The sequence below is a fragment of the Ahaetulla prasina genome, chromosome 3, assembly GCF_028640845.1.
Source record: "Ahaetulla prasina isolate Xishuangbanna chromosome 3, ASM2864084v1, whole genome shotgun sequence".
Lineage (NCBI taxonomy): Eukaryota > Metazoa > Chordata > Lepidosauria > Squamata > Colubridae > Ahaetulla > Ahaetulla prasina.
This window is the reverse complement of record NC_080541.1, coordinates 186414068-186439423: the sequence shown is the minus strand read 5'-3', so window position 1 is coordinate 186439423 and position 25356 is coordinate 186414068. Positions and strand designations below refer to the sequence as shown.

Here is a 25356-nt window from a genome sequence, read left to right as displayed (position 1 = left end):
CTGTGTCATAGTTGTTAAGCAAATCACAGCAGTTTTTAAATGAATCATGCAATTGTTAAGCAAATCTGGTTTCTCCCTATTGATATTGCTTATCGGAAGCTGGCTGGGAAGGTTTCAAATGGTGATCATGGTTACCACACGACAGCATACAATTTTATGATCTTTAGTAGAGTAGTTGTTAAGCAAGTCTATTCTTTGCAATAGGTTTTTTTTTTTTTGGCCAGAAACCAGAAATAAAAACCAGTTTGGGGCAAAAAATGTAAATTGGCGTCATATTACCTCAGGATGCTGCAAACAGCAGCAACTGCGGGTCAGTTGCTGAACACCCAAAAAGACTGCAAACCCATATCTTACGTGGCCTGTTAACCCTGAAGTTGGCTGAACTGGGGCCATTTTCTTATTTGTAGTTCTCTAGGGAGGTTTCTCTTCTTACTGCTTCAGGGCTGACACAGCCTGGAGTGAAGGGGCTGGGGGAGGGGTGATAGCTGGGGTATTGTAGCCTAAATAAAATTCTTTCCCCTGGGAATCAATGACATTGGTGCAGGTGTTCCAATGGTGGAGACTGAGGTCATCTAGCAACTGGACTGTATACTGATTGGACCATGTTATTGGAGACTCTGGGGGGTATGTGACAAAGTTTTACTTTTAATTGGGTGAAAAACCAGGGAGCACTTAGAGCCAGTTTTTCCCCAGGATCATGCCAATTTGATATGTCCCAATAAAATGTTCTTTGAGGAATTTGCCTGTCTTGGTGTTCTTATTATGTGGGATGTGTTACTTGGAACCTTGATATAGCCCCGAGGAGGATCTTTGTAACTCTGAATGGTCACTAAGAGTATAATGGTCACTCCCTGTATAATATCAGGCTGTTTACAAAAAATAAAATGAGGTTTTAAGCTATGTTGAAATATTTTTTTCTAGCTGGACTACAAATAAAATTTCTTTCGCTAATTATTCCTTGATTAATTCCTTTTCTTTTATGTACACTGAGAGCACATGCACCAAGACAAATTCCTTGTGTGTCCAATCACACTTGGCCAATAAAAAATTCTATTCTATTCTATTCTATTCTATTATTCTATTCTATTCTATTCTATTCTATTCTATTCTATTCTATTCTATTCTATTCTATTCTATTCTATTCTTTGTTTATAGAATGTCAATTGAGGTAGGACTTTCATAGTTCAAATATTAACCTGCTAAATATTAACCTACTATAAACATATTGTATATTCATTTTTAAAAAGTTACTAAAATGTTCACTGTAAGTTTAGTAATACATACCTTTGAAATTATTTGTATCTAAATTCTTATTCTATAAAGATGTCTGCTAGTTATCCCCAAACATAGAAAGCTGGGATTAAATAAAGAATTATAACTTCTGATTTCCTAGCATTACTTTCCATTAGTCCTTAACAAAGAAACAAACTAAAAAACATATCTAAAATATATAGTTCCTGCCTTACCAAATGTTCTGATGCATGGTCTACAGAGAAAGAAAACCTTTGCATCCTTTTGAACAGAAGTGAAAATACACTTGAGTCTCCAGGGGCCAATGAACTCAAAAGGTGGATACATACAGTTGGATAATTCGGCTAGCCTATTTTCTTCTTTCCCCTTGCTGATAATTTGGCCCCAGGCTAAAAAGAACACAGGGAGACTCCCACAGGTGAATATTGATGATCTTAGAATGCCTGGCTGCACAACTGAGCCAGCAGGGCAGAATAAGAATATTTGTATAATGAGCCAAATGCAACCAATGGAAATTTCTTGGCACCTTTGCTATGATGATAAGAGGCTTCCTTCCATGAAGGTCTAATGCTTTCCTATGTTATCTGAGCCCGCACATCGCATATCTCCCACCAGCAATTTGCCACGTAGAACAGCTGGCAGGCATTCAGTCATAAGTTTGCATTGACTGCCAACATAATAAAGCAGAAAGTGAAGCAAACTAGAACAAAGCAAGTCAGAAAGTTTGAAATATGGTAAAATGTTCTGCATGAGAAAGAACCAAAGCTAGGATTAGATGACTGAAGGTTGGCTTCAGGTCTCTGGAAGGGCGGTATGGATCTAAGGTTGTGTTAGTGAACGTATGGTTGTTAAATGGCACCCTCCTCCTCCCTGTTGTATCAAATTGTTATTTTCAATATGCAATCTTATTTTCAAAAAGAAGTACTGTACGACAAATTTGACAAAATATAATGTTCTTTTTAAAATGCAGATAAGAACATTTGGTGCAGCTATTTCTCTCTTATTATTTCACTTTCTTTTTTTTAATATGAATGTTCTTTCATTGTCAAATAATTTGGAGAAAAATAATCTCAAAGTCAATATTAAAATATGACTTTTCTATTTAAATAAAGATTTATAAAACATAATTTGCAAATTTAAAGCCAGGGCACTTGTAATATTTGGAGAAGTGCAAAATTAGGAGAATAGACAAATTCTATAATTCACACATTAGTAAGAAATCAATTTATTCTATGCCAACGTTCACAAAGATTGAACTTTTTAGTCATCCATACTCAGTTATTGGGTTTGTCTGACCATTTTCATTCTCTTTTAGTTTTATTCATTGATTTTATCCATTAAAAATTATTGCCTATTCACCACCTCTATTTTCTTAGATTATTCATTTTTTATATTTATTAATTCTGAGTTTTTGGTTGTGTGAAATTCTATACAGCATGTGCTAAATATATTACAAAACATAAGTGAAAGGGGATGTATAGATTTATAAATTTACAGCTATAGGACCAGATTGTCCAATATGAAGATGATATCAGAGTTGCAAACCAACAGAAGCAAACTGCAACTGCAATCAGTTACAATATAGATGAGCTACATAAATGCTATTATTAGAAGCCCAAAAGTGCTTTTTCAAGAGGCAACGGGACTTTCTAGTTGCCTCTTGGAAAAAGCACCATTGGGACAACCATGATCCGGATGACTGAGAATCTCTATAGACATTTAGTATTAGAAGCCCTATAGAATACATAGCATAGTTAGGCCAGGAGAAATTGGTGGCTGCAGGATTATGAGCAGGGAAATCTAGGCCATAAACAGACCAAAAAAAAGGGGGGGGGAAGGGAGGGAAGGACTGAACCGAAGAATTAATGAGACTGTGATTGATGCCACTCCCCTTTTTTTTAACCTATGTTGCATAATCATCATAACCATCAGTTCTATCCACCTCCCTGGCAGACAATTCCTAACTGAAAAGATTTCAGGGGTGTTACCTCATGCCCAAACCAAAGGTGGGGAGAAAATACAAAAATACTACTTCAGTATATGTATCCAACAGTTTAATAGACTTTGTGTATTTTCTTCTAGCAGAGATGCTCTACCTGAGGCTCCAAAACTGCCTTTCTAAGCCTTGGCCTTGGTTCCTAAAGCTTCTTCAAATGTTACTGCCAAGTAGCACAATGGCAAATAATTGTTGTAACTCTCCTTAATCCCTTAAATTCACATTCAATTTGTTTACATTTTAATCTTGATCAGGCACCATTCATTTCTTTGTTTCTTCCCCCTCCCTCCCCCAGATATGGGAGACAACACTCAAAGGCCAAGTGCGACCCTCAGGCTGAAAAGGTGAGAAAACCTCTGGAGAGGTTTCTATTTGAGGGTCTTCAAAATGTGAAGATGGCTACTGTGACTATGAGATCAAAGTCCCACCCCTTTTTTATATGTCTCGTACATGGAACACTAAAAAAAGGCGTGGCTTTGCTGATGTACTTTTAGCCATCATCTTGAGCCCCTCCCTCCTTGCTAACCCTGTTCTAAGCGGTTTGGGGGAGGTGAGAGAAATTCTTGAGAAGCTAGAGGATGAAATGGTGCCCAGAGATCAAACACAGCAAACTGTGGTTACTTGAATCATTCCATTCGAGGAAAAGATAAGAGTGAAAACATATTAAAATTCCTTTGCTGCAATGCAGGTGAAGAAATTCAGCCTACTGTTTGTTAAAACACAAAAAGCAAAGGGCGTCCATTGGGATTTAGCTCAGCAAGAAATGCTGAGCTAAATCCACGCTGCTGTGTTGTGGCACCCACTGACATATAATTGGAGAGCAAAAACACTAGGAAGTATCGAGCATAGATTGCTGAGATGCCTCTTTCAGGAATAACAAGACACCTCCGATGTCAGGCTGCCAAAAAGACAAATGAGAGATGCATCCTGGTGATCTGTTACCAGCACGGTGTGCTTAATTATACCATTTAATGGACACATCAGTATTTACTGAGGTTAGATGATATTTCTTCATTCATGCAGGGGAAAGTGTTTGAGATATCAGAACAGATACTTATTCATCTTTGGACTCTTCCTAAGTGTAATGTAATATTTAAAATAACTGATTTTCTAAAAAGCGTACACTTTTTTCTTTGCTTTTCAAAGCATACCAGCTACTGGCAGATAAGGAATTCTTGTAACAGTATTCAAGAATACTGCTTTTGGTATTATTTTTATATAATAAAGTTACTAGCACTATTACTATTTATTTATTTATTCTGGTTTTCCCATTAAAATGCATTACACGGACGTAAGCCAACCCAGGTCACAAAAATCTGATAGCATAAAACCTAAATATAAATATATACATATAACCATAATAAATAGCATCTGAAATATCTAAGCATCCCTATTGCTTTTTCCACCATCCAACCTTCATGCAAAGTAGCATTCAAATATTCCCATTTTACAGATGAAAGGATAGAAAACTTATTATTAGATCCATGGCTGAAAAATAATGATTTGAGTATAATATCCTTCCTTTCTCTCATCTTTTTATGAGCTGACAATTCTATTAGACAAGTTTTAAGGCAGTCATGATCTCTTACCTGCACATTTAAAAAAATCAATTTGCAATGTATTCCTGCTTTATTGAACAATTGTGCAGCTTACAATTTGCAGTGGAAATTGTAGCTGTTGGGCTTGTTTGAGTTCACACGTAGCAATTTGTTAGTAATGCAGACAATGGTCTGTTTGTGAGTAAAATGAGTCTGATTTCACTATTTCATGGAATCTTGCAAAGTTTCTAGCCAATGATAAACTTTGGAATGTAAGGTTTTTTTTAAAAAAAAGGTTAATGCTCTATTAGAGCCGTGACATCTGCCAGGTCTCTGCCTAATGGGATACAATTGACTCCATCTCTAATAACAATAGATATTGGGCCATTTCACTCCTGAAGTTTGATATATTTGGGGGAAATCTATTAACCAAGGGGATAAATCAAAAAGATTCTTCAGTTTCTGAACATATTGATCTATCTGTTTTAGGAATTTATAAGCCTCATCAGACCAATCACAGCAATTTAAAGTGCTGACCTGGTATTTCTGAATAAAGAATAAATTGAGCAGGAGGTATCAGTCCAGGTGGATAAATTTTAACATTATTGTATTTTTGGATTTTCCGAGGCTGTGAAATAGAGTATGCATTGAATTACTAGGGCACAAATTCGAGAGGAAGGATGCAATGGAGTTTACTTTATGGAATATGTTTAGAATCTAGCAATGTAAAAAATCAGAATAAAACAAAAAATGCCCCAGTAATCCAGACCTTCTAGGTTACTTCTAGCTTCACCTGAAATGTAAAACTACTATGAAAACCCTATTGTCTAAACCAAGGGTGTCAAACTTAATTTCATTGAGGGCTGCATCAGGGCTGTGGCTGATCTCGGGATGCTTGTTGGGCATGGCCGACTGGGTGTGTTTGGCCAGGTTGATGCCACTCACTAGGTGTGAACGACTGGATGGGCATGGCCAGCTTGATGCCACTACCCAAACTGCTGGCATGTTTCCTCTTTGCACTGGATAGACCGAGCTGAAGCCACACTTGCCCAATGTTTCCTCTTTCCATTAGGTAGACCGGGCCGAAGCAATGCGGGCCAGTCCCTTACATTTTACAGGACAGCCCCGTGGGCTGGATCTGGCCCGCAGTCCTTGTGTTTGATACCCCTTGTGTAAGCAGTCAGAGCAGTGCACAATCTTATAAAACTACATGTCTATGACTGTAATAAAGATTTGATTTGATGTGATATGTGTGTGCGCAATTTTTTAAACCAGATTTTAAAAATACAAAATAAATGTATAATGCTATGAAAATTGCTACTGCAGATCCCATTTGATTTGTCTGTTATACTTGGTTTGTTGCAGTATTTTTAGTGCATTCTACAGCAGCAACATTTAGATTAGGTATGCACCAAGCTGTTGCTAGCTATTCTAAGCAGATAATTAAATCCATTAGTGAATTAAGGTATTTAGTGGAAGAAAGTTATCGATACAAACATTTCAGCAAGTCTGTAGCAGAAGGGATTAGCTCCTTGACTAATGCAAAAGCTGTATTTCAAAAACTACTTAAGATAATGTGGCACCAATTACTAGTTCAGAATAATGGTCTGTACCTGTAAAAAAAAGCTGTAAGCTTGCATTCCGATACCCTGTGTTATACCACCATATTGATATAGTTCTAAATAATCTTCAAATCGGTGTGACTATTTTATTTCCTAATCAAGCCCTAGAGAATGCTTTTCTGCAGAAAGAGAAGGGTATGTCTAAAGACCAATTAATTGCTAGAAAGGAATTCAGAAAGCTACTATTTTCTTAGTTGTTCAGGATAACTATGATATTTAAGTTAGTAAGAAAAACAAAGAAACTCAGACCAAGGAAGAATGGTTACTCTTGTTACAGCTTGAATCTGAACAATTATAACTTCTCTTAGTATCTATCTATCTATCTATCTATCTATCTATCTATCTATCTATCTATCTATCTATCTATCTATCTATCTATCTATCTATCTATCTATCTATCTATCTATCTATCTATCTATCTATCTGTTGTGGCCTGCCAGCTGCCAGACTTGGATGATGAGGAGGGTGGGGAGGAACTTGGGCCAGTACTGGAGTCTGGGGAAGGCTCTGATGGATGCTCTGCATCAGAAGCAGAGATAGAGTCAGAGCTGTCCAACATTTCCCAGCTGCCTTCGGAGTCAAAGATAAGTGGGGAGGGTGAACAGCTGGGTCCTGTTCCAGATGCGTGCATGCGCAGAGCTGTTGGGGGAGGAGAACAACTGAGGACAAAAAGCCAACTCTGGAAGAAAGGCACATGTGGATGCTGAATGGCCCCTCCTTGGTTGGGGAATAAATAGGAGGAAAGGGGAGGAGTGGTTCAGGAGACAACCATTCAGATTTTTTTCTGAAGTTTTGCTTATCATCGTTTGTGCCTCAGAGACTGCTTGCCAGAACTTAATTTACAACTTTGGGACTGGGAGCTCCCAGCCTGGCAGCTCCCAGCAAGTATCCCAAGGAACTGATCCAAGGAACTGATATTACTGCAATTAACCCTTTGAAGGATTATTGCCTGGATTTTTCAGTGTGTGAATACGAGTAATTCACAGGAGCTAAATGAGTTTCTTGGTTTTGCTAAGGCTGGGTCAGAAACAAGGGTGAAATGCTCCCGGTTCAGACCGAATCGCATGATCCGGTAGCGATGGGGGCGGGTAGTTTGGAGAACCGGTAGCAAAAATCCCTGCCCCTCCCACCGCCCACGCCTCGCTGTTCCTCTTCTCTGTCCCTGAAGCTCTCGGTAGTGATATGGTGCAAACGGCCTTAAATGACTGTCGCGGCGCTTCAAAGGGCTGCACTACAGCTGATCAGCGCTGTAGGCAGCTAGTAGACCAGTGCCTCTATTTTTAAAGAAGGTAGACCAGTGCCTCCAAAAAAAAAAACGGCAATTGGTAGACTGGTGCCTCTATTTTTAAAGAAGGTAGACTGGTGCGCTCCCAAGTTTTGTATACTTTATTATTTTTATTATTTATTATTATTGGCCATGCCTATTCAGACACCTGACCACCAAGCCACGCCCACCAATTAAGCCACGCCCATAGAACCAGTAGGGAAAAGTTTTAGATTTCACCCCTGGTCAGAAAACTATCATCATGGAAAGTAATATAAACCTATGCTTATCCAACAAAGCGAACAAACTAAAAATGAACACTTGATATGTATGATAGTGGTTAGGAATAATTATTTAGGGATAGCTGCTGAATATTCAGTAGAAAGCTGTAGCTTTTGGAAGACACAGCCATTTCTGGAATCAGATACAACTGATTCTGCTATGGTATTTTGTCCTGTGACAGAGATTTAAGGAATTCATGGTTTTATACATGTAATTCTAAGAATTTTCAAAAGTCAATTAATTGTAATTTTAAAATTTTAAAATATCATCATGAATTTTTAATATATGTAATACATTCTAACGTGCTTTAGAACTGATTTCAACAAGGTAGAATAAAAAAAATACAAATAAATATTGACAGAGCCTTTCAGGTAAGCAAATGTAAGCATTTTGCAGGTTTAGATAATTAAAAATCTCAATTAATGCTTACTTTTGCCCATTTATTTTCTGAATACAATGCTGTATTGTGTAGGCGTTTAAATTATTGGCTGTTTTGATGTAAAGACACATAAGTGCAGTTTTTCCTGATCTACTGCTCTCCAGATGTGCTGAACCTCAACTGTCATAATCTTTCAGCTATTCTTTGCTGAATTGGGTAGATCCAGGCGAGAGTTCCGAGACCCGTCTTGTTGAGGTGGTTTGGGATAATTTTGACCCTGTGACTCCTGAGGACATGGGCAGGTTGCTGGGTAGGCTGAATGCCACCACACGTTTACTGGATCCGTGCTCTTCCTGGTTGGTACTGGCCACACAGGAGGTGACACGAGGCTGGCTCCAGGGGATTACAAATGCTTCTTTGCGGGAGGGGGTCTTTCCCGCTGCCTTGAAAGAGGCAGTAGTGAGACCTCTCCTCAAGAAGCCTTCCCTGGACCCAGCTGTTTTAGGAAATTACAGCCCAGTCTCCAATCTTCGCTTCACGGCGAAGGTTGTAGAGAGTGCGGTGGCATGTCAGCTACCCCAGCACCTGGATGAAGCTGTCTATCTAGACCTGTTCCAGTCCAGCTTTCGGCCCGGATACAGTACGGAGACAGCTTTGGTCGCACTGGTGGATGATCTCTGGAGGGCCAGGGATAAGGATTATTCCTCTGCCCTGGTCCTATTAGACCTCTCAGCGGCTTTTGATACCATCGACCATGGTATCCTGCTGCGCCGGTTGGAGGGGTTGGGAGTGGGAGGCACCGTTTATCGGTGGTTGTCCTCCTACCTCTCTGACTGGACGCAGACGGTGTTGACAGGGGGGCAGAGATTGACTCCGAGGTGCCTCATGTGTGGGGTGCCGCAGGGATCGATTCTCTCACCCCTCCTGTTCAACATCTATATGAAGCCGCTGGGTGAGATCATCAGTGGCTTTGGGGTGAGATACCAACTGTACGCTGATGACACTCAGCTGTACTTTTCCACCCCGGGCCACCCCAGCGAAGCTGTCGAAGTCTGTCCCGGTGTTTGGAAGCCGTACGGGTCTGGATGGGGAGGAACAGGCTCAAACTTAATCCCTCCAAGACGGAGTGGCTGTGGATGCCGGCACCCCGGTACAGTCAGCTGCAGATGCGGCTGTCTGTCGGGGGCGAGTCGTTGGCCCCGATGGAGAGGGTACGCAACTTGGGTGTGCTCCTGGATGGGCGGTTGTCCTTTGAAGATCATTTGACGACCGTCTCCAGGAGAGCTTTTTATCAGGTTCGCCTGATTCGCCAGTTGTGTCCCTTCCTGGACCGGGATGCCCTATGCATGGTCACTCATGCTCTCGTTACCTCTCGCCTGGACTACTGCAATGCTCTCTACATGGGGCTCCCCTTGAAGAGCACTCGGAGACTTCAGCTAGTCCAGAATGCGGCTGCGCGGGTTATTGAGGGAACGGTTCGGAGCTCCCACATAACACCTACCTGCGCAGACTGCACTGGCTACCTGTTGTTTTCCGGGTGCGCTTCAAGGTATTGGTTACCACCTTTAAAGCGCTCCATGGCTTAGGACCGGGCTACTTACGGGACTGTCTACTGCCGGCTTCTATCTCCCAGCGTCCGGTGCGTTCCCACAGAGAGGGACTCCTCAGGGTGCCGTCACCCAAACAGTGTCGACTGGCGGCCCCCAGGGGGAAGGCCTTCTCTGTGGGGGCTCCTACCCTGTGGAACGAGCTTCCCCTTGGGCTTTGACAACTACCTGACCTTAGGACCTTTCGCCGCGAACTTAAAACCTATTTATTTCGTATGGCTGGACTGGCCTGATTTTAAAATTTAAAATTTTAATTGAATTTTGATAGGTTTTAAATTTCTGTAATTTTATGGGGTGTAATGTTATTTTAAATTTCCTGGCTAATTGAATAAGTTTCTTAAGGGGTGTTTTAATATTGTGTATGTTTCTGTTTGTATTTTACTTGCCTGTTCACCGCCCTGAGTCCTTCGGGAGAAGGGCAGTATACAAATTAAAATATTATTATTATTATTATTATTATTATTCGCATACAACAAAGGTGTAATATTTGGAACCCTCCTTGTCCTGTCTATGTTTCATTAGCTAGTTGAAGACTCTTTAAAAAGCCAGCTTGCTTTATTTTGATTGTCATAAGTTGCATGAGTTTCAGCAAGGTTTGAGAATGGTTTCCTGGGGCATTTGCAACAGTTGTGATGGGAAATATTGGTTGGTCAGCATTGGTTCCTACATTTCAATTACTTCCCTAATTTTTTGTCCAAATAAGAACTATTTTATCCTTGGAGGTTTAAATATGCATAACTGAGCCTATTGGAGTGTGGATTATTCATAGAGCGGCCATTTAGCTTTTAGAGCTTTCTCTGAGGGCCAAAGTGCATCGTGAATTTATAGACAACTGCTACACTGACAATAATTGCGTATTGATTTCACATTTTATTGCTGAGTGTCCTTGCAATGTAGGTGTCTTGTATAAAAGTAGACTCACTATAAGTAAGTTCATATCTCTTAAGTAGTGAGCACTTCAGTGTATGCTTAGGATTTAGCCTATTCTGTCTTGAAATGAAATATTAGCAGTCATTGTGAATTGTTATGTATTTGTGGCAAAGTAGACATATAATAGTGGTTACCGTGCAGTGCAGTATCCACTATATTTACAATAAGCCTCCAATGTAATCCTGGGGTCCCAAATGTGAGGAAGCACCCATTGCTTGGCTATATTAACATTCCTGTCTGTTTTGTTTTTCTTGCCTACCCTGTATTGATGTTGTAATTGTCTTTATTTCTGTTTGATATTTGCCATCCGGAATGAACACACAAATAATAGTAATACATTATTAGCATACAAGTAGTATTACAAGTGCAGGAGAAGGCGCTTGGAAGGTCAAATATATTTTACTATCGTTTGCCCTGCAGTTTCTTTTTAAGCAATTGTTAGTTGTATCTACCTGAATCTGTCTCTGCTGCATTCATTCATTCATTCATTCTATAGATGGCAGATGCACTAAACCAGAAGCTGGTTCCTTCACCTAGTAAGGAAGTACTTTATATCACATTATTTAAAAATAGCCTTTGTGAAAAATATAGAAAATATAAACATGTGAAAATATTTTTTAGAATTTTAGAATTTTTATTTTTATTGGGCAATATTTGTCTTGGTGCATATGCTCTCAGTGTACATAAAAGATACCTTCATCAAGGTTCAACATTTACAACACTTAATGCTAGTCATAGGGTACAAATTTAACACTTAATGATACAACACTTAAAGATAATCATAGGGTACAAATAAGCAATCAGGAAACAATCAATATCAATATAAATCATAAGGATTACCAGCAACAAAGTTACAGTCATACAGTCATAATTGGAAGGAGATGGGTGATGCGAACAATGAGAAGATTAATAGTAGTGCAGATTTAGTAAATAGTTTGACAGTGTTGAGGGAATTATTAGTTTAGCAGAGTGATGGCCTTCGGGAAAAAACTGTTCTTGTGTTTAGTTGTTCTGATGTGCAGTGCTCTATAGTGTCGTTTTGAGGGTAGGAGTTGAAACAGTTTATGTCCTGGATGTGAGGGATCTGTAAATATTTTCACGGCCCTCTTCTGATTCATGCAGTATACAGGTTCTCAGTGGAAGACAGGTTGGTAGCAATTATTTTTTCTGCAGTTCTAATTATCCTCTGAAGTCTGTGTCTTTCTTGTTGGGTTGCAGAAGAAACCAGACAGTTATAGAGGTGCAAATGACAGACTCAATAATTCCTCTGTAGAACTAGATCAGCAACTCCTTGGGCAGTTTGAGCTTTCTGAATTGGCGCAGAAAGAACATTCTTTGTTGTGCTTTTTTGATGATGTTTTTGATGTTAGCTGTCCATTTTAGATCTTGCGATATTTATTTATTTATTTTTATTTTATTATTTGTCACAACAGTATATATAAGTATAAGCATGAAATAACTATATGAATTGGATACAATCAAAGGGAACATTAGGACAGGAACGGTAGGTACGCTAGTGCTCTTATGCATGCCCCTTACAGACCTCTTAGGAATGGGGTGAGATCAATAGTAGATAGTCTTTGGTTAAAGATTTGGGGATTTAGGGAAGAGACCACAAAGTCAGGTAGTGCATTCCAGGCATTAATAACTCTGTTATTGAAGTCATATTTTCTACAATTAAGATTGGAGCGGTTCACTTTAAGTTTAAATCTATTGTGTGCTCATGTGTTGTTGCAATTGAAGCTGAAGTAGTCTTCAACAGGAAGGACATTGTAGCAGATGATTTTATGAGTTAAACTCAGGTCATGCCGAAGGCGGCGGAGTTTCAAATTTTCTAAACCCAGGATTTCAAATCTGGTTGCATAACGTATTTTGTTTTGATCAGAGGAGTGAAGAACTCTTCTTGTAAAATATTTCTGGACACGCTCAATTGTATTAATGTCCGAAATGAGGTGTGGGTTCCAGACAGGCAAGCTGTATTTGAGAATTGGTCTAGCAAATGTTTTGTATGCTCTGGTTAGTAGTGTAATCTTTCTGGAGAAGAAGCTACTCAAGATTAAGTTTACAACTCTTAAAGCCTTTTTGGCAATGTTGTTGCAGTGGGCTTTGGCACTTTTTTTTTTTGTTTACATTTATATCCCGCCCTTCTCCAAAGACTCAGGGTGGCTTACAGTGTATAAGGCAATAGTCTCATTCTATTTGTATATTTACAAAGTCAACTTATTGCCCCCCTAACAATCTGGGTCCTCATTTTACCTACCTTATAAAGGATGGAAGGCTGAGTCAACCTTGGGCCGGGCTTGAACCTGCAGTAATTGCAGGCTACTGTGTTCTAATAACAGGCTCCTTACAGCCTGAGCTATTCCGGCCCAAGATCCGGCACTTAGATCGTTTGATATGAAAACTCCAAGGTCTTTGACGGGGTGAGAGTCATCTATAAGGTAATGTCCATCGAGCTTGTATTTAGTGTTCTGATTCTTTTTTTCCAATGTGTAAGACAGAGCATTTGCTGGTTGAGATTTGGAGTTGCCAAGTTTTTGACCATTCTGACACAAAGTCAAGGTCTTTTTGAAGGGTAACCATATTGTTGGTAGTGTTAAATAGTTTAACATCATCAACAAAGAGAACACAATTACTTATAATATGGTCACAGAGGTCGTTAATGTATAATATGAAGAGTGTTGGTCCTACAATGCTGCCTTGGGGGACACCGCTGTTGACTGGAGCAGGATTTGATAAGGCACAGCCTATTTTGACCACTTGTCACTCAGATTGCACATCACTAATATTTGCACATATGTGTGCCAGAATGAATGAAACATTATACTGAATGCTTCCATATGCACTGTGTATTGTATAAACAAATTATCAGGAAAAAGTGTGAGCTTGCTGCAGCCTGAATACAAAGTCAACTATTTTCTAAATACTCGTTAATACTTTAATTTTGAATTCATTTGTAAACAAATGCACAAGGATTCCTTTCTTAACATTCAACATTGATGTGGTTGCTATGCATTCTCAGCATTTGTTTGGCATCATTAACTGGATATTAAATAATTTTTATTCCACAAATATCTATTTAGTAATATTGTCTGTCTGTCTGTCTGTCTATCTGTCTGTCTCTTTCTCACAACTCAAGGCAGTGTGATAAAAACTTTGATCATATCATATCTCAAATTTACCTTTCTTGAGACCAGTGCAGGACTTTTTAGGAAACACTACAAAAATGACAGCAACATGTTGTTTTCAGAGCTATTTTAAGAATGGTTTATTCTGGCCTATGGTAGAAAATTGACTTTGTAGAATTAAAAGTGAATCAGCTTGTTTGCACAGCCAGGCTGCCATTTATGGGTGGACTGAACGGAATAATGACTCCGTAATAATGTCTTATTTATTCACTCTCAGAGTGAGATGGCAGTAGTTAAATTTGATAAATAAATAAAATAAAATTCAAGTGGGATTTCAGCTTCTATTTCTAAAGAATGTATCAGCTTAAACACGTTTCCATTCAACGCTAAATCGACATAATGAAATCATTAGTAAAAGTAAAAGTCAATTTTGAGTTCCATCTACTTAACATTCCTTCGCACAGCTTTCTTCAACATAATTCTTCAGATATATTGGTTTCAGTGTGCAAATTCCCCAAATAGCCAGTTAGCCTGGCTATTAAGATTGTGGAAGCTGTTCCAGGATTAATATGCAATGAAACCCAATGTGGGATTATATGGCTACAGTAGGTTTCCTTCTAAATGGATCAATGGGAAATCTACCCTTTACTGGCTTCAAAAGGAAAGAACTATATGTAGTCTTTTTATTATGTAGTACCCTAAGAGCCATTTCTTTCCTGAGGCTAGTCAAGGTAGTAAATACTTTTCCTAACTAGATGTGCATGTATCTGCAATTAGAGAAATGCTATGTTAAGTGTAATGGACAAAGCCATTTATGATTTACTGGTAATTTAGTTGAAACCTGGGCTGGGCTCATTTGTGATCTATGAAAAATTGGTTTGTGGGTGTACTGAATAAAAACATTTTGAAAATTATGCTGATGCTCCATGCCTGAAAACATGCAGTGCACATCTAAGAACTTCTGCAGCGGACCAACCCTAGATAATTTTACAAGAATATTTTACAAGAGTGCTCCACTCCTCTGAATACAACAAAATAGCTTATGCCACCAGACTTGAAATCTTGAATTTAGAAAACTTAGAACTCCACCGCCTTCGACAGGACCTGTGTTTAACTCATAGAATCATCTATTGCAATGTCCTTCCTGTTGAAGACTACTTCAGCTTCAATCATAACAATACAAGAGCAAACAATAGATTTAAACTCAATGTTAACCATTTCAATCTTGATTGCAGAAAATATGACTTCTGTAACAGAGTTATTAGTGCTTGGAACACACTACCTGACTCTGTGGTCTCTTCTCAAAATCCCCAAAGCTTTAACCAAAAACTCTCTACTATTGACCTCACCCCATTCCTAAGAGGTCTATAAGGGGCGTGCATAAGAGCACAAACGTGCCTACCATTCCTGTCCTATTGTTTCCTTTCATTATAGCCAATTAATATAGTTATTACATACTTACGCTCATATATATGCTTATATATTATATAGTTATTTTCATGCTTATGCTTATATATACTGTTGTGACAAATAAATAAAATAAAATAAATAAATAAACCCTAGATAAATAGTTGCTTCTGGGGAAGACAAGATGGGTCTTATTCCAAATACAATTAACAGGAACAGCTGTTGAAGGCAGATGGTTAGCTTCAGGGACAGAGGGCAAAACTGACTCCCCTAATACCACCGCCAGTTGCTTACTTCTCTTTATACTGCTTATTCATAAAATACTGCAATGCAGTTCTTGTGCACATGTGAGTAAAGCACAATATACCCGATAAATAGTCCCTGGATAATGTGTGCAATGGACCTCAGGACTCAAATCCAGAATCAACAGCCAAGGAGATCACCTTTCATGGGTTGGTAGACTGGAACCATCACAGTTTGACAAAGCTTACCAGAGCATTCTTTCATTTTTTGAAAACATACAGTAAATACTCAGGTGATGGACTGAACAAGTATTCACTTATTTTATCTATTTGGCAACAGCATTGTGCCAATTCCCAAATAAGATATTTATGGAAAAGATTCCCAAAAAACACTAATATTAAAATTTTAAAACAACTTAGAAGTTTAGGTAAGCTGTCTGTTTTTTTGGCTTGCTTGTTCATTTAGAATCTGAATTTAACAGATTAAAAATTTAACAGATTAACAGAGTAGGAAGGGACCTTGTAAGTCTTCTAGTCCAATCCCCATCCAAGCAGGAGACCCTACACCATTTCTGACAAATGGTAGTCCAGTCTCTTATTGAAAGCTTCCAGTGATGAAGCTCCCACAACTTCTGAAGGCAAGCTATTCTATTGGTTGATTGTTCTCGCTGTCACAAAATTTCTCCTTATTTCAGGTTGAATCTCTCCTTGATCAGTTTCCATCTATTATTCCTGCTTTGGAAAATAGCTTGACCCCCTCCTCTCTGTGGCAGCCCCTCAAATATTGGAACACTGCTATCATGTCTTCCTTGGTCCTACTCTTCACTAGACTAGCCATGCTGAGTACTTGCAACTGTTCACTATATGTTTTAGCCTCAAATCCCCTAATCAACAACTGCCTTGACCTCATCTTCTGCAACAATTCAAACTCAATTTACGGACTACAAATTAAAGAACCTTTTTCCAACAGTGACCACTGCATGATTGATTTTCGTCTCAATATATGTCCATACTTAAATCGTCATAACAACAGTACTCCCAACTACAACTTCAAAAAAGCCAATTACGACCTTATAAACAATGATCTTTCATTTCTGGACTGGCAAAATCTGTTTGCAACCTGCATAACCGCTGATGACCACTATAGAGTCTTCCTACTTGAAATCAATAGAGTCATTAAACTATATGTACCACAAATGACTACCACGACCAAGAAAAACAAACTACCCATATCAATAAAAAAGTTTCAATCAAAAAAAAATCCCTCTGGAAAAGAAACAAAAAAGGCTATGTTACAAATTTCAAAAACCGCTACAGAAACATATGCAACCAAATAAAAACTGAATGCACAAATTACCACACCAAGTAAGAAGAGAACCTTCTACGCACAAATTCCAATCATGCCTTTTATAATTTTGTCAACAACAAACTTAAAGACTCAAGATCCATCCCACCACTAAAAGATTCTAACAACAAAGAATGCAATGATGAAACAGTCAAAGCAAACCTCTTCAACATTTTCTTTGGCTCAGTTTTTGTTAATTCCGATAACACATATCCGACATTCCACAAACGAACCAGCAATGACTATGATAATTTAACTCATATAGATTTCACAGAAGACAACGTTGGAAAAGCTCTTCACAACTTAAAACCATCGCTTTCTATTGGACCCGATGGACTATGTGCATATTTCTTAAAAAAACTTTCCATTAATATAGCAGAACCCCTAAATATTATCTTTGATAAAGCTTTCACTACCAGTTCTCTTCCCAAACTTTGGTCACTAGCCACAGTCATCCCTATCTTCAAAAAAGGAGACCCCAGCTTAGTCGAAAACTACAGACCGATCTCCTTTTGCTGCGTCACCTGCAAAGTCATGGAATCTATCATCAACCAATCCATTACCTCACACTTAGAAACTAACAACCTACTCTCCAACAAACAATTTGGTTTCAGGAAAAAATTATCATGTAACTTACAACTTCTCCACTGCAAAAACATATGGACTTCAAATCTCGATCAAGGCAAATCAATAGATGCAATCTACATAGACTTCTGCAAAGCTTTTGACTCAGTAGTACACGATAAACTTCTCCTAAAACTAACATCCTATGGCATCTCAGGACCCCTCCACAAATGGATATCTGCTTTTCTGTCTAACAGACAACAAGTGGTCAAAATTGGCAATGCTTTATCAAATCCTGTTCCTGTCAAGAGTGGCGTTCCTCAAGGCAGCGTCCTTGGACCAACACTCTTTATACTATACATTAATGATCTTTGTGACCACATCTCAAGTAATTGTGTTCTCTTTGCTGATGATGTCAAACTATTTAACACCACAGACAATACTTCTATCATTCAAAATGACCTTGATCATCTATCCACTTGGTCTAAAAATTGGCAGCTCCAAATTTCAACCAGCAAATGCTCAGTCTTACATATAGGAAAAAAGAACCCAAAAACTAAGTACATACTAGATGGACATTACCTTACAGACGACCCCCATCCCGTTAAAGACCTTGGAGTTTTCATGTCAAATGATCTAAGTACCAAAGCCCACTGCAACTACATAGCAAAAAAAGCTCTAAGAGTTGTAAACCTAATTTTGCGTAGCTTCTTTTCCAAAAACACCACACTACTAACCAGAGCATATAAAACATTTGCTAGACCAATTCTAGAATACAGCTCGCCTGTTTGGAACCCTCACCACATCTCTGACATCAATACAATTGAACGTATCAAGAAATATTTTACAAGAAGAGTTCTCCATTCCTCTGAAAACAACAAAATACCTTATCCCACCAGACTTGAAATCCTAGGCTTAGAAAACTTGGAACTCCGTCTCTTCGACAAGACCTAAGTTTAACTCACAGAATCATCTATTGTAATGTCCTTCCTGTCAAAGACTACTACAGCTTTAATTGCAATAATACAAGGGCAACCAATAGATTTAAACTTAATGTTAACCGCTTTAATCTACATTGCAGAAAATATGACTTCTGTAACAGAATCATCAGTGCTTGGAATACTTTACCTGACTCTGTGGTCTCTTCCCATAATCCTAAAAGCTTTAACCAAAAACTTTCAACTATGGACCTCACCCCATTCCTAAGAGGACCATAAGGGGCGTGCATAAGCTCACAAACGTGCCTACCGTTCCTGTCCTATTGTTTTTCTTTTCTTCTTCCTATATATATATATGCTTATACCTCCTAACATTTACTCATATATATGTTTATATACTATATAATCTTTTTGTATGATGTTGTGACAAAATAAATAAATAAATAAATAAAATAAATAAATCATCTTGGTTGCTCTTCTCTGCACTTTTTCTAGAGTATCAATATCTTTTTTATAGTGTGGTGACCAAAACTGGATGCAGTATTCTAGGTGTGGTTTTACTAAGACTTTATAAAGTGGTATTAGTACCTCACTTGATCTTGATTGTATCCCTCTGTTAATGCAACTGAATTGTACATTCCATGATGAATTGGGAAAAGCAGACTTGACAACCAGTCAACCAATGTAAGCTAACAGGAAGCCAACATTTCTTATTCGGCTCTGATTCAAAAACTGGGGAGCAATAATCAGCTTGAATAGTCAACCCATTCCAAGCATCTGTTGCTATTGTGTTAGCCTGATTTTGAAAGCTTCTCTGTATATTCTTACTTATTTACTATCCTTCACATGAATTGAGCCAAATGCCCCAGTTAATATTAGCAGGCAGAAGCGTTATGAACTTTTGCAAATTCTCATTCTATTAAATTTTCTGTCACAGGAAAATTCTTCTTGGTCAGGTGTGATGTACTTACTTGATTATGAGGTAGCCATGTCTTTTGTATAAATATTTTTTTCTTTTGTTGCACAATAATCTGCAAATACCAACTGCAAGTAAAAAAATACAAAATGAGATATATTTTTGGCTCTTTCCTATGAGCAATCCAGAGGCTCTGGACAGAACTATTATGCTTATGTTATTATATGGATATTTCCTGGTTTTCTACATATCAGTTACATTCCAAGGAATAATATAATGATTGAATTCCTTTCTTTGGTATTTGCAGTGCCATTTTTATCAGTACAGAGAAAGGTTGTTTTTGAGACACTCTTGGGGAATTTCTCCTTTCCCTAAAGATATTCAGAGAAAATGTCTACTCAAATTCTCCAGTTACAAATTTGATGGATAATTTCAAAGGCCTATTTTGCTCAGCCTTGCTTTTATTTTGGCGGTCTGAATTCATTTTATATGAACAAATTCACTTGGAGATTATAATCTGCCAAATCATGCTATTAAACTTTTTTTATCTTTAGTAAAATTATAAAACAAAATAATAAAGGCATTGATTTAATTTTAGAACTAAATGGATGTAATTGTGGAATATTATCTAATTAAATTGGTTAGTTTAATGTAATGGTTAAGGTGCCGGCTAGAAACCAGGAGACTGTGAGTTCTAGTCCTGTTTTTGCATGAAAGCTGGGTGAGTTACTTTGGGCTAGTCACTGTGCCTCAACCCCATCCACCTCACAGGGTTTTTGAAGGGAAAATAGGCTGAGAAAGTAATGTACTTTCACTGCCTTGAATTATTTAAAAAGCAATAAAGGTAGGATAAAAATCTTATAAATAAAAACATAAGAAAAGGATTTACCCCTGAAATTAACCTTCTCCTACCTGGTATCCTCCAGATGTGTTGATATAATATTACACAATTCTAATTTTGTGGAGGTGTAATTCCAATACATCTAGTTGGTATTAGATTGAGAAAGGCTGCATTTGGGGAGTATTTACAGGAAAAAAGTAATTAGAATTCTTCTAATTTGATCAGCACATCTCTGAAGGCTATCTTCAGAACCTCAAAGTTTTCCCAAAGGAATATTATGGTAGCACAGCTTCAAACAATCTAACAATCTTTTGCTGCAGCAACCCTTGTATTATCTCTTTTTTATGTAGACATTAGGACAGTAAGCTTGAAACCGGTTGTGGGCTTATGTGAATCATTTGCACACAGAGAAGTGTGTTTGTCTGTGTTCATGTGTGTGAGCCTGAACATTTTATGCCGAGATGTGGATTACAAGCTGGCTGACTGCAACCCTGTCTAAGGAGTATCCAGAAGCTGAGATCAGAATTGTAGCCCCCCCTTTTTTTGGTGCATGTGGACCTCTGAGCTTATTTCTGTGTAGCTGCAGTCACCTCATGCATAGGCAAGGAAGAGAAGCTCCAACTCCATAGAAACACAACCGTCTCCCTTCCTGCCGTTACTTGCGTGTGTGGGGCACGCTGAGGACTGCGCAGGGCAGCTGGACTCAAGAACAGAAGCCTGTCTGGTAAGTTAATGCTCACAAAGTTGCTCTCTCTGTTTCTGTTTCATTAAAAGCAATTCTTCTCTTAGCTGACTGTATCCTTAGGTGGTAATGCAGGTTCAGGACCGGGAGGTGGATAGTGCTTTCCGAGATCTTGTTCTGAGAAAATTCAGCATGTGCTTACTGCTACTCCCGAACTACAATGCTTTCTCCCATTGCTTTGCAGAATGCAATTTACAAGCTGCTGAGTGATTCCCCCCTCCTCTTCTTTGCATCTCTTTGCAATTTTTTTTTTTGGCTAAACTATTGTTAGTGCAAGTGTGCAATCCCCCTGCTTCAAATATTTTACGTGCACCTGTGTGCCTCCTAATTTTCTATTACAATTCCTCATTTAACTTTCTATGCAAGTCCATGCTGTATTGCTCCCCACCTTCCCCCTCCCCACCCATACTTTTCTATTTATATTTCTGGATGTAAATGTGTAATCTTCCAGATGCCTTCTCATACTGTCATGTAGCTTTAATGATCTGTTTTATTACAATTTTCCCTTTCCAGTTCCGCAATAGGGATTACGATCAATATTGTTTCTAGGTGTGGAAGTCGTCAATTTGTTTATCTAACAAGCCTAATCGCTTTGCTTTGTTGAACTCTGTGATATAATTGCTAATAATAATAATAATAATTATTACCAAGTTGGGGAAAGAAAAGCCTGCGGCTCGTGTCTTACTGTCCGCTTAATTATAGTTAAACGCTGCAAAATCCTTTCCTGTTGGGAACTGACAATGGTGTGCGTGTGTGTGTGTGTGTGTTTGTGTTTGGGAGGGGGTTTGATGTGAAGCTATACTAAAGACATTTCATATGGGCTCAAGATAACTCTCTTGAGCATCTTAAACGTATCAAAGCTAGTGGATGTTAATTGGTGCTACCTTGAAACTGAGTTCCATTTGTTATGCTACAACATGTTTGTGTTTAACAACACTGCTGAAAACTGAGCAGCCGGCACTGCAGGCTGGGTGCCAGGAGCTCAGCTCTGAGTATAACTGGCCCTCCAAATGATGCTTTGGATAGAATCCAAGAGATCTATTCCTCAGGGTGAAGTGCAAAAAAAGAATAAAGAAAAGAAAAGAAAAAAATCTGCTACATCTAAGTGCTTCCAAATCTGACCGTGTGAAATCATGCTTGTCTTTTCTTTGTAAACTTAAAAAGAAGGAGCAGATCGGTTCTTCGGGTTGAATCAATAAGCAGTCCATCAAGTGCATTTTTTAAATGTAGTTCCCCCCTGTTGAGCTGCGCAGCTCTTGCGTCAAATATACAATGAGAAATTACCTGACCTGGGCATTGAACCTTATAACTATAGCTGTTCATTTTAATGGAATTTTATGGTGACTTGGGTCTTTAGTATTAATGGCAGGAGAGACACCTATTGCTATTTGCCTTGAAAAAATCTCTGGAATCAAATGCTCAGTTTTGCCTGTGAAAATGGTTGCTGTGTATTACATTCCAAGAAGTGTGAGACCCTCTTTATTCAATGCAAGCTTGACAATAATAGATACAATAGCAATACCAGTATCTGCTCCCTGCCCTCCTATCTAAAAAACCCTCACAGGAGAGACATATACTTATTTAAATGAGTACATGTGTCAGTTCCAGTTCCAGTTTGTAGTCAAATACAGTATCACTGGGACACACTACTAAATCTTCACTTTAGACTTCACAAGAGATCAAGGAAAAGCTCTTATGAGGGCGTTGTGCTGATTGTTTGTTTCCAACAGACTACAAAAAGCCAGTGCAAATAATTCTGAAATGGATCCTTAGAGTGAGTGACAATGTACAAGAGTTGTTTGCTCTTTGAACGGTTATGTATGATATGAAAAGCTTCACTTTCTTGGCACTTTTCCTTTTACACAAGATTTTTTTTTATTTATTTACTTACACTCCCAGACCAATAAAACACAAATACAGAATTTAAAATACAGAAACACCAATAAAACATAAAATTTTAAATGAAGGGGGGAAAAAATCTCCCCAAACTTTATTTCAATTAGCTTCTGCAAGTGATAATTATTGCAAGAAAATTGGTATTCTTTGTAGTAGCTATCGAGGTTATACCCCACAAAAGGTAGGCTGAAATTTCTGCATTAGAAAGGCAACTAAACTTTCTGATAACCCAATAACACGAGTATCAGGTGCCATGGGTGGTAGAATAGACCACATAATAAAGCATGTAAGTCTTGTATTCCTGAGGATCCCAGAATCCTGGGATTCTACTATCCCAGAAAAACTTTTGAAAACCCAAATAACCTCATAATCTGACATGCTGAATAGTAAGTTTGGAAAGATTTTAAGGGATTGTTTAAAAAAAGAAAATAAACAACTATACATTTCAATCAAATTACTCCCCCAAATGTATTTTATTTGGATTGAAAGCTTCTTTCTAATCTCTATTTGCCTACAGTGCATTAAGGTCTTAAAAATAAGTCCTCGTATAAAGTCCCATCCACAGTACATTATGCTTGTACAAAAGAAACAGGATCTTTCCTATAATGCATTCCTTAAGGTAACACATTAAACTCTGTTATTTGTCCAAACTGTTTATTGCATTTTCAACTGGTTGCACTATTTTATTGTACTGTTCCAATCTTTCCATCACACAATTCCTTTATTTCATCATAAAACACAGTTGGGCTTGTCTAGCTGTTCTATTTCCATTAGAAATAGAGACCAGGATGCTGAAAGAAAAGGAATCATTATGCCAGTGAGTTTATAGAGCACACAGAGACTTGACAGCCAATCAACTTTTGCTTTCCCCAGTCCATAGTTGAGCATTGAGAACCCTTGCTTGCCTAGGATTGGTTGCCAGCTAAACACCATAACTTCCTTCCATCTACTCAGTTTTTACTCAAATATTCTTTCCTTCATAAAGTAAAAAACATTAAACTTGCTGGTGATTGTGCGGCCAGCATGATGGTATGCTTCCCTTTTATGCCGCCATGACAAGGATTTTGTTCAGGCCAATTTTGCTGTATTTCACCATGGTAGGATCCCATGGAACCTGAAAGTGGGGTACCTCAGGCATCCGCTCCCATCACAGTACACAAGATGGATTAGGTGGGAAAAGGCTACTAAAAAGCACAGAAGGATTTATGGTTAAGAAATAGGAGTTTCTGTTTGACAAAAAGCCCAATTGCAGGGAAATGGGTTTCACTACAGTTATAAGCCACAGTCACAGCATCTAATTTATGGGGCTGAGGGTGAGAGGGAGACAGAAAGTGGCATCTAGAAAAATTTTATCCAGAGAGGTCATGCCTGACACACAGGTTGCAGTTGGCTGCGGGGTTAACCTTGTACCATTGTCCTCGACTTCATGGATGACTGCCTGAATTGTGTTCTCTATCACAGTATGAGAAAGAAAGCAGAAGCCTGTTCTAACTCCCCTCCCCCTCATACTGAGGATCACACACATGCACTCATCTCCCTTTATTACTTTCGTGCTAATTTGTACATCACAGACTTTGTCTAATACCCTTTGTGAAGCCCAAGGCATTGGACTGTGGGCAGCACTTTCCAGCAGCAAAACCTAAGATAAGACATTGGGAAAATACTCTCCAGTTTCCCCACTGAAGTTCTAGAAATAAAGCTGGTCCCAGCAATGACAACTGCATGAAACACTGATTGGACTGGGTGGCAAGAGGGTGGGTCAAAACTGCATATCGGGATTTGCAGGCAATAATTGGTACAAAGATTTCTAAGTTGAAGAAGATGCTGGCAAATTGTGGGTCATTTAGTAGGATCTATCTAATTCCTGCTTCGGGGACTGAGCCTTGTGTATGCTATTCATAATTACTGAGTCATTTACAGATGTTGCTACAATACATTATAGTGAAATGTCAGGAGGTTAGTGCACATCCACATGCTATAATTATATCCAGCATGGTTTATAATAGTTTATTAGATTGTCATCTGTTAAGCATAAAATATTGACAACTGTTACTGACACATTTATAATGCTCAAAAGAGCTAGTAAGCAAACCACAAAGCATTCTGATTATCACAAGGAAAATGTGCATTCTTATGGGCAGATGGATTTCTGCTGCTCTGTTTTTTTAGACTAAACTAGGACTTTTGCTTCTGGCAGAACACAAGACTTCTTGGAGCATTGCTAGGCAAAGAAGACACCATCAAAGTTAAGCCCAAGGAGCATAACAAACATGTTTTTTTATCTGTTTGCTTTGTTGTGAGACAATCTCTGCATAGAAACATTTGAAATGTTAACACACGAGAAAGTACATGTTTTCACAAGTATAATGTATAATGTAAAAACACAGAATCAAATCTGAACTTTGCTTAAAAGGGATGGGATGACCAATTGTCACTTTCACATAACTTAATTGGTTAATTATTAGTTA

The 25356-nt window shown here is 38.4% G+C and overlaps 1 protein-coding gene across 2 annotated transcripts in view; it reads left to right on the top strand.

Moving 5' to 3' along the window:
- The window catches only part of SYT6 (synaptotagmin 6), a 178283-nt gene that overhangs the window by 7771 nt on the left and 145156 nt on the right, over window positions 1-25356 (top strand). Inside the window, exon 1 of one of the 2 annotated variants that reach the window (XR_009154479.1) lies at window positions 20765-20974. The exons of the other annotated variant lie outside the window; for it this stretch is intronic. The gene's annotated coding sequence lies outside the window, so the exon portion shown is untranslated. Of the gene's footprint in view, window positions 1-20764; window positions 20975-25356 lie in introns of those variants that run through there. 2 annotated transcript variants of the gene reach the window in all.